Here is a 9774-nt window from a genome sequence, read left to right as displayed (position 1 = left end):
GTCCACAGGCTGCCAACGTGACTTTTGCCTTTTATGTTTTTTATTGTTATCTTTTTTTTTTTTAAGATACATAAATCACACAAAATGTTACATTAAAAAATATAAGAGGCGGCAGACTTGGCCCAGTGGTTAGGGTTTCCATCTTCCACATGGCAGGTCCACGGTTCAAACCCAGGGCCTCCTGACTGTGTGGTGAGCTGGCCCACGCACAGTGCTGATGCGCACAAGGAGTGCCCTGCCACGCAGGGGTGTCCCCTGCGTAGGGGAGCCCCATGCGCAAGGAGTGCGCCCCATAAGGAGAGCCGCCCAGCACGAAAGAAAGTGCAGCCTGCCCAGGAATGGCGCCGCACACGCGCGGAGAGCCGACACAACAAGATGACGCAACAAAAAGAAACACAGATTCCCACGCCGCTGACAACAACAGAGGCGGACAAAGAAGAAGACACAGCAAATAGACACAGAAACAAACAGGGGTGGGGGGTGGGAGGCGAAGGGGAGAGAAATAAATAAATAAATAAAATATATATATATAAGAGGTTCCCGGATACCCCCACTCCCCACACCACCCCCACTCCTCCCACATCAACAACCTCCTTCATCATCATGGCACATTCATTGCATTTGGTGAGTACATTTTGGAGCACTGCTGCACCACAGGGATCATAGTTTACATTGTAGTTTACACTCTCCCAATCCATTCAGTGGGTTATGGCAGGATATATAATGTCCTGCATCTGTCCCTGCAATATCATTTAGGACAACTCCAAGTCCCAAAAATGCCCCCATATCACACCTCTTCTTCCCTTTCCCATCCCTCTCCCTGACCTCAGCAACCCGTGGTCACTGTCTCATGTCAGAGAAAAATATGGAATGCTTCATGAATCTGCGAGTCATCCTTGCACAGGGCCATGCTAATCTTCTCTGTTTTGTTCCAATTTTAGTAGATGTGCTGCCAAAGCGAGTATGCTTTTTACCTTTTAATACAAATCAGAGCCCATGACACCCTCCCATTTTGCAATACTCAGATGGCTTCAGCCCACTGCTCCTAAAATGAAACACAAACTCCTCACCAGGGCCTGCAAAGCCCTGCACGCTCTGGCCCCTGCCCACCTCTTGGAGCTCAACGCCAGCCTCTCCCCACCCCCAGCCTTCTTGCCTTCCCTGGAGCACACACACCACAGGTGCCAACACCGGGCCTTGCCACTCACCACTTCCTCCCGGACACTCTGTGCAGACCTTCCCAGAGCTCAGTCCTCATCACCAGGTCATGGTTCAAATAGTTCCCTCTGCAAAGGGGTGTGCCTGCACCCCAGTATCCAACAGAGCCGCACCCCGTGCCCCAGACCTCTCTATCCCAGCACCCTCACTCATTTCCTTTAGAGAACTTAGGGCCATTTGAAAGCATCTCGTCTGAGGGCTGGTTTACTGGCTGATGGTCTGTCTCCTACACTAAACCAACTGCTTCTGGAGAGCAGGTTGGTGTCTACTTTATTCCCCACTCCTCCAATGCCTGAAACAGGCCTGGCACAAAAGAGGGGCTTAATAAGTACTTGATGATGAATGAATGAATGAATGAATGAATGAATGAATGAATATGATCTCTGTTGTAAGATCTATTTATCATACACATCTTCAAACACACACTCTTAGAGCCTTACCTCTCGTCAAAACTCCTCGATTTTAAAGGGATAAGTGGAAGATCAAGAGGAGGAGTTGACTTCTCAAGGTCACTCCATGAAAAAAACAGCCAGAACTCCAGCTCTGCTTGGCAGCCCAATGTTCCTTCCCCTATCATTGGCAGAATCTGGCATACAAAGACCCACAACTCCCTCCTGGCTTGAGCTGTAGGCCCCTTGGTTCTGTGCTGGCCCACGGGCACCACCGACCTGGCATGGCCACACTTGGGCTGCACGTCTCCTGAGTGAACTGCCCCTCCTGTCCCTCCTGTGGCCACCAAGGCAGAGGGGAAGCTCCCCTCACCGTCTTCTCTCTCCGCATCCCCACCCTGCAGGATCTCATCTCTTCCAGGACTGACCCGTGGTTCCCAGATCAATTCTCCAGCCACGGCCCTGTCCCAAGTTCCAGATCCACAGAGCCACTGCCTGACGGGCATCTCTCTCCCTGACCTACAGCCCCTGCTCCTCAGCAGGTCCCCAGTCACCCCTCTCCTGTGAGTCTCCCATCACCTCCCTGGGAGCAGTGGCTCCACCCTCAGCCAGGACATCATTGCCCACTCCTCTCTGCTTCGTGACCCCTCCTACACCCAGCAACAAATAAACCCTGTCAGTTCTGACTCCTTCAGTGGGAAGAGTGTGTCTCCCAGGGATGCCTGGCCGAGCAGGCAGATGAGGGCCGTGCACAGACCCTGGGCCCTGGAGAAAGGGACATCCTTTCTCACTTGCGCAAAAGCACTCCTTGCTCCCCACATGGTGTGTGCATGGGGTTGAAGTCACCCGGAGGGGCTCTCCCACCACAGCCTATCAAATGTCACCATTTCTCACCTAGACCACAGCAGCACCTCCTAATAGGCCCTCACGCTTTTGGCCTTGCCTTCTCTGATCCATTCTCGTCAGAGAATGGACAGCTAGTGTGCTTTCCCTCACATGTGAATCTAATGGGGTCCCACTCCTACGTAAATCTCTTCACCCTACCTACTCTATGCAACCTTGTTTATCACTCCTCCACGGGACCCCAGTCATAACGACAATGGGATACCCTCTTTCAAACCATTGCTTCCCTACCAGGAACATCCTCCTTCCCTTCTCTTCCTGACTAACCCTGATTTGTCTTTTAAGATGATTTCTAGTGCCTTCTCATCCAAACTGACCTAACCTCCATGGCATCACTTAATGCAGTGATTTCCTGTTTATGTAGCTACCTCCCCAACTAGACTCAAGTCTATGAATAGCAGGGCACCCTTTCCTTTATATCGCAATGCCCAGTGGAGTACCCGGCACATGGTACCAAGTGAGTGAATGAATGAGTGAATGAATGTGTTGTAAAGCTGCACAAGACTTTCTGGGAAGATGTCTATGGCTATGATTAGCCCCCTGGGAATGGCTGCTGAGAAGTGGGAAGCAGGCAGCCCCGTGGGCATGGGCTTGGGGAAGGAGAGCGGATCCCTTCACCTACAGCAGCTCATCCCAGCCTGCCAGCCAAGGGGCCCCGGCAGCACGGGAGCAGTTGTTCCACGAAGTATGGCCTATATTGGGGTGAAGAGGTTTCCTCCCAACAGGACTCCTCAGAGCCTTTAACATGCCAAGGAGAATTGTCAATTTCCTGAAGCAGAATATAATGAATTTTCTCAATTCTAAGACAAACATTTTTAATATTAGACATTTATGAAAACAGCATGCATCTTATAATTGTGCACATTTTTTTCCTTACCGCTACCAAAAACTGTTATTAAATCAATGATTTCATTAAATAGATTAAGTCCTTTCCAGTTCCTTGACCAAACTTCGTTGATTTTCCCGAGAGGCATGTGATCATGTCAAAATAACCAAAGGTCTTTCAGCCAGCTTCTAAGGAGTGTTTCCAAAGCCTTCCGCTGAGCCATAAGCCCCTAAAGCCAAAGGAGCAGAAAGTCCGGCCCCAGGAGCCCCGAGTGCTGCCCACAGCAGCCCACAAGAGGTTCTTTTGGATTGTGAAGTTTAAAATGAAATGAATGGAATTTGCAATCTACACTATAGAGTGTGTGTGTTTATTTCAACTTAAAAACCATACTTTTATTAGCTACCAAAGTATAAAATTGAACCACCAGTTAAATGTTCTATGCTTGTTTTGGGGATTTGGATACCCCCTGGCACATTTCTAAGAAATGCCATCCCGCGGCCTCCGCTCTTATCAGACGGGAGCTACTTGCTGAAAGTGAAGAGAAGAATTTCCACCACTTTGCAGGCAACGCTACCGCGTGTTGGGCGTTCCACAGCTCTGGAGGGAGCATCACGAACTCCACATTACAGAGGAGGAGACAGAGGCAGAGAGGCGCGGTATTTTATTTGAAGTCTCACAACAAATACAGAGCACAGAGGAAATGTGAACTCCCGGGCCTCTGATTTCGAGGCTTTCTCTGACTCCCAGCTTTCTCTTGACTGTCTCCTCAGCAGTTTATTGAAGAGCCCTTGGAATAAGAAGTGTCTCTTGTCTCGGGTTTCTCCTCATCTTCACTGTCACTTTGAGTTTCTCTCTTTGGATTGACTTCCTAGGGCTCTCATGAGAGATTTGAATTTTTTTCACATGTGCCCTTGTCTATTTGCGGCTCTTTGTATTCAGGAGAGATTATTTTGTAGATTAAAAAAAAAAGTTGCTGAAAATGTGGGAAACTACTATAGATAAAATGCACTTATTCTGAGATACAATCTGTTGGATGCGCTACTACCAAAATGGGGAGAAAACAGGTGGCACTCCAGAAAAATACTCACAGATGGAAAATATATAAATGGTAATTCGCCAAAAACAACCACAACCGTGACTTTTAAAATATGATGCTAGCTTCTTTTTTGGGCTAGTTCATTGCATTGGAAACTTTGGAACTCCCTGGATAACGAATGTTTTGTTAATTAAAAGCCAGGCCCTAGGGAAAGACATGGACAGAGGAAAGGGGCTCTCTAATCACTTTGCACTTTTGGTTTATGTTCTCCTCTGTGATTTGGGCCTGAATCATTATTGAGGGAGCGCAGTAAGGGAGAGCTGAGCCAAACCAAACCAATTCCAAGCAAAGCACATTCCTCTCCATAACGCCCCCTTGTTACTGTCCTGGGAACCACAGGGCTTGGTAGAAGCAGAGTCATCCCATTTACAGAGCTGATGCTCAAAGTTTTCTGTATTTTCACCCAACCTAAGTTGGTTGTGATGAAAGTATAAAATAGCCTGGATTGAAATGGGTGCAATAGTATTAGGACAAGAATTGTTCTTCTTGACTGGCAGATTCCTACTCATACTTCAAAGCCCTATTCAAATAACCCTCCTATAAGATAGAATTCCCCAGGCAAAGTCACTCTTTCTACTCAATGCTTCTTCTGCTCTTTGTATATCCCTCCTTTAAAGGACCTATCTTGCCACACTGGATCATTTTTGTTGGTGATTTGTTTTCACCCACTACACTAGAGGTCCTCAGAAGAAAGGGTTCTATTTCATCTTTTTTATCCAGAGTACCTAGTATAAGGTTTGGAAAACAGTAGCTGTTCAATAAGTCCTAAGTGAATGAATGAGTAATTTAATGAAAGAAATGAAACAAGAATTCATCAGGACTAGACATGAAACTGTCACATTCGGATTTCTTTTCCTTCCATGGGCAGCCATGTCCTTCTGAATAATTCCTCAACATGACTCAGTTCCATGTTCAGCTTCATTCATTCATTCACTCATTTTAAAAATAAATAAGTCCCCTGAACACTCCCATTCTAGGATCTGTGGGCCTAAACTGAGCTGGAAGATAAGCCAGGCCTGGATCTTTCCCTCATGAGCCTCACACTCTTGAAAGTGCCTTCCCAAAGGAATGACAGATTTGCCGAGATTGTGTTCCCAATCTTGCTGCTGCAGCAGGTGCCGTCTTGTGCTGCCCAGGTCCCCACCCAGGACAGGGTAGTCATTCCCACGGCTTCCTCGGGAGTGGGGACTGTTGGCTGCTGGTGGCTCATACAGCATCCTCCTCAAGGAACTGAGCACCATTAGCCACAGGGGGCTGATCCAAGGTCAGACGCACTCCCCAGGGGCAGCCTGCGTCCATGTGGGCACACAGTGACCTGTCCCCCTTGCCTCCACGAAGGGCAATTTGGAAGGTCCATCCCAGCTCCAGAGCTTCCTGTGGGATGAGAGGAACTCTCTACTGCAAACCCACTGCAATTCAACCCCTCTCTCTGCCCATTTCTGCTTCTTTCTCTCCCTCACCATTGTCATTCCCAAGAGGTAAAGTAAACTTGCAAATCCCCTTCTCAGAGTCTGTTTCCAGGAATCCTGACCTCAAGATAGCTACACCTCCAACTGGAGCTATCTCCAAAGGATTGTGGGCAATTTTTGTGATTGGCATAAGGTGGTTTCTAAAGGAATTTCCTTGAGGACTTGTCAGCATCCTTGTCACCTCTATGGAAACCACAGGGAGAAGGGCAGTCTTGTTTCAAGAGTTGCTTTTAAGTTACCAGCTAAGTTAAATCTCTTTTTCAAAAACTCTTTTAATATTTTTCTCTCCTTCAAAATATGTTTTAGGAATTACAATTTTTTGTTTGTTTTTAGGTTTCACACACACATCACCAACAACAACACACAAATAGCAAACCCACCTAGTTCCTTTTAAAATGTTGTCTTTTACTTTACAGAGCCCCTAAGTTCTTCACTTTAAAAATAATCTTTAAAAATTGAAGCTTTATCAGGTAGAAACTCGGTCTTTACAAAAAGATTCTTCACTTTCACAAAACCCTGGAATAATAGACCAATACTTCTATTTTCTTGATGGAGAAACTGGTCCAGAGAGGGGAAAGGACTTTCCCAAGGACACACAGTGAATTATCAGAAAATCCATAACTTGGTCGATCTTTGAACTCGTTTTCCAGATGCTTGCCCCACTTACTGGGTCTCTCTTGATATCACAGAATTCTTAAACCTTGGGATTCATAAGAATCACTCGAAAAATGTGTCAAAATGTAGGCTCCTGGGTGACTCCAGTAGAAATTCTAATTCAGAGGTCTGAGATGGACATGGAATTCTGAATTTTATATCAAATATACATTCTACTTGACGGTCATTTGGGGAACTTCTCTTTGTGAAACATTTAGAATGATGCAATTTTACTGCTGGAAAAGGCCTTACAAGCTGCTTTACTCAACTCTATCGTGGCAGAAGTCTTGTTAGAAATCCTTGTACATTTCCAGATCAGGGAACTCACTACCTCCAAGGTAGTGCTCTCCTTTGAAGGACCTTCTGGGTATGAAAAAGCTCCTCCTGATCATTAAGCACTGCCCTACTTCCAACAAGCCTCTCCAATAAGTCCCAGTTCTTCCCCACAGTACAAGACAAATCCCTTAGGCATGATCTGGTCCAACCTCCAGACACGTAGAGGACAATAAATAACTGATGAGTTAAAGAGAAAGAGAAGTAATCAATGAACAAATGTGAATGAACCAGATATTATAATGCAGCCTGGAGCCTGTAACCAAAGTAGGATTTCAATAAATATGTTTTACCTTTCCAGTGTTGCATAAAATGGGCCAGCATGTGGTTAACAGCAGAGATTCTGGAGTCAGGCTTCTTAGCTTTAACAGTTTCTCTGTGAGGCAAGTTACCTAGACCCTCTGAGCTTGTTCCGGCATCTGAAAATGGAAATAAAAGTTGTACCTGCCTCCTAAGTCAAGCTTTTAGCGTAGTGCTTGACCCACGAGAAGCATTTCTGCTTTCTTCCAGGCTAAAAATCGCCCCAGTTTCTGGAGCCTGAGCTCCAGGGTCTTCTGACGCGAGTCCCCCAGTGTGTCACCAATCTTCAGACCAAGCAAGTTACAAGCCTGAACACAAATCTACCAAGCCTGGGTCTCCTCCCACACTGAACAACAAGGGACCCATTCCTGTTTGAGAGATGATTTGGGGACTGGTTGGTCCATCATTAGCACAGGAGCAGAGTAGGAGGAATAGCAGAGGGAGAGGTTGTCATCATACGGCAGAAGCCTCAGAGACTGAAATGGGTGGTTTGGATTGATCCTGAGAGCAGCAGAAGCTCCTGAAGCTTCCAACGTGGACTTTAGGTAGTCCAACCTGGCTGCATGCAAAGTCAGAGGGGAGGAGACTGGTGGCTAAGCCTGTCACTCTCATTGCCTCTCTCCTTCTCTTTTCTTGTGACCTCCTCACACCAGAATTCCTAGAGTTCCTTGCTTGTACGAGGATTTTCCTGCCTCTGTGCCTTTACATGTTCCATTGTCTCCACCTGCCTGCACCCCTCCCCACCCTACTCTTCACAAACCTGGTTACCTCCCAGCCTTTGAGTCTTGGCACCTCCTCAGAGAGACCTTTTCTGACCACTCTGTCTGCCCCATCATCATAAGAGGGTGAGCCAGAGAGAAGTTTCCTGGTTCAGTCTTTCAGGCCGCCCACTGATAGACTGGAATAACAGTTTGCACTTCGGGGTTACTCAACTCCCTCGAGAACAGAGCAAGGGGCCCAGCTCCATTCTGTGCTATGGAGGAAGTGAGAGAGGGGCCAGCAAGGGCACATCAAGCTTCTCCTGCAATTTTTAAAGCTGTGTTTTCTTGATTCAGTACTCACTCATTTATTGCAACCCTTTAACTCTTTTCCAGAGTACTGAGGAAGATGGCTCTGCCAGTTTTTGCTAGTTGTTCATAGATTCTATGAACAGTGATGCAGAGACAAGACATTCCTCCTGCTGTGTCCACTGCTTGACTTCTGAGTCTCCATCAGCAAAGGCCATGCAGCTTCTCTGTCTTTCTCTTAGGACACACTCTCCTGACACCTTCACTCAGGATGCTTCTCAGAACCCAGCCACCCTGCTGGAGAGGCCCCATGCAGGTGCTCTGGTCAACTGCCCCCTCTGAGTCAACCCTTCAGGTCTTCCCTGCTGAGGCCCAGACACAGTGATGCAGAGACAAGACATTCCTCCTGCTGGGCCCCAACCAAATTTCTGGTTCACAAAATCTGTGAGCATAATAAAATGACTGTTTTATACCTTAAGTTTTAGAGTGGTTTTGTTAATAGCACTTGTGACAGGGATAGAAAAAACTACCATGTAAGCTACCAGTTCCTTTCCCTTACCTAGGGCAGACATTACTAATCAACCATGCCACTCTTTCTCACTAAACCTGGGTATAACCGAAATCCTCAACAGAGCACTCCCAAGCAACAACCATCAATGTATCAGAGTTAAGTTTGAAATATAACTTCTATGCCACCCTAGAGTCTAATTTGACCTCTCCTTTTGTTGAGATCTTTGAGGAGACCTCATGCACAGCCCTTCTCCTCCCTGCCTGAGTCTTTGGAGAGTAAGATTGAAGGTGGTATTGGCATTTGCCCCAGCTTCCAGCTTCTTACGCATTCATTCTCTATATGTCACCTTTGCTGACCTTTGTATGCCCCATCTGAGCTCTTGCAGCATTTGCATTCCTTTCTCCAGCTGGTTATTTCCTACTAGCTCTCCAGTCTCATCAAAACCATTACTTCCTCAAGGGAACTCACTTCAAAATCAGATTAGGTCCAACGGTAATTTGCTCTCCTATCATCCTCAACTTGCCTTTCATGACATTTATCAAAGCTTTAGTTAAATAATCGTTTGTATAATTAGCTGTTTAACACCTGTATTCTCCAATAAATTATAAGCTCCATGAGCACAGGTGCTCTCTGTTTTCATCTCTGCTCTATATAGCAGGTGCGATATAAACATTTATTGAGTGGGTGATTGATGGCATATAGGCCTCAGAGGTCTTTAGCCAGAAGGGCTCACTCATTCTGCTTTTTCAAACCTTAGGATCTTCCTTTTCTGGCTCCCTAATGATTATACATCTCGTCACCATCATTCCCCCCAACATCCCTGGTCACATACTCTCTTAGCTTGCCAGGGCCACTCTATCAAAGTACCGCAGACTAGTTGGCTTAAAGAACAGAAAGTTTTTCTCATAGTTCCAATGGCCAGAAGTCCAGAACCAAGGTATTGGCAGGACCATCCTTCCTTCAAAGTCTGTAGGATTCTGATAGCAGCTTGCTGGCAACCCATGAGGTCCTTTGGCTGGTACCATACATAAATTAGCCTCTGCCTCTATCTCGTGGCCATCTTCTCTC

At 46.5% G+C, this 9774-nt stretch overlaps 1 non-coding gene across 1 annotated transcript; it reads right to left on the bottom strand.

Annotated features, from left to right (window-relative positions):
* Window positions 1-859: 859 nt before the first annotated feature.
* On the bottom strand, window positions 860-961 carry LOC111765885 (U6 spliceosomal RNA). The gene has a single exon (XR_002798099.2). It is a non-coding gene; the product is annotated as a U6 spliceosomal RNA (small nuclear RNA).
* Window positions 962-9774: the final 8813 nt, after the last annotated feature.

The sequence above is a fragment of the Dasypus novemcinctus genome, chromosome 8 (assembly GCF_030445035.2).
Source record: "Dasypus novemcinctus isolate mDasNov1 chromosome 8, mDasNov1.1.hap2, whole genome shotgun sequence".
Taxonomy (NCBI): Eukaryota; Metazoa; Chordata; class Mammalia; order Cingulata; family Dasypodidae; genus Dasypus; species Dasypus novemcinctus.
The sequence above is the reverse complement of the archived record's forward strand: the minus strand, read 5'-3'. Positions and strand labels throughout refer to the sequence as shown.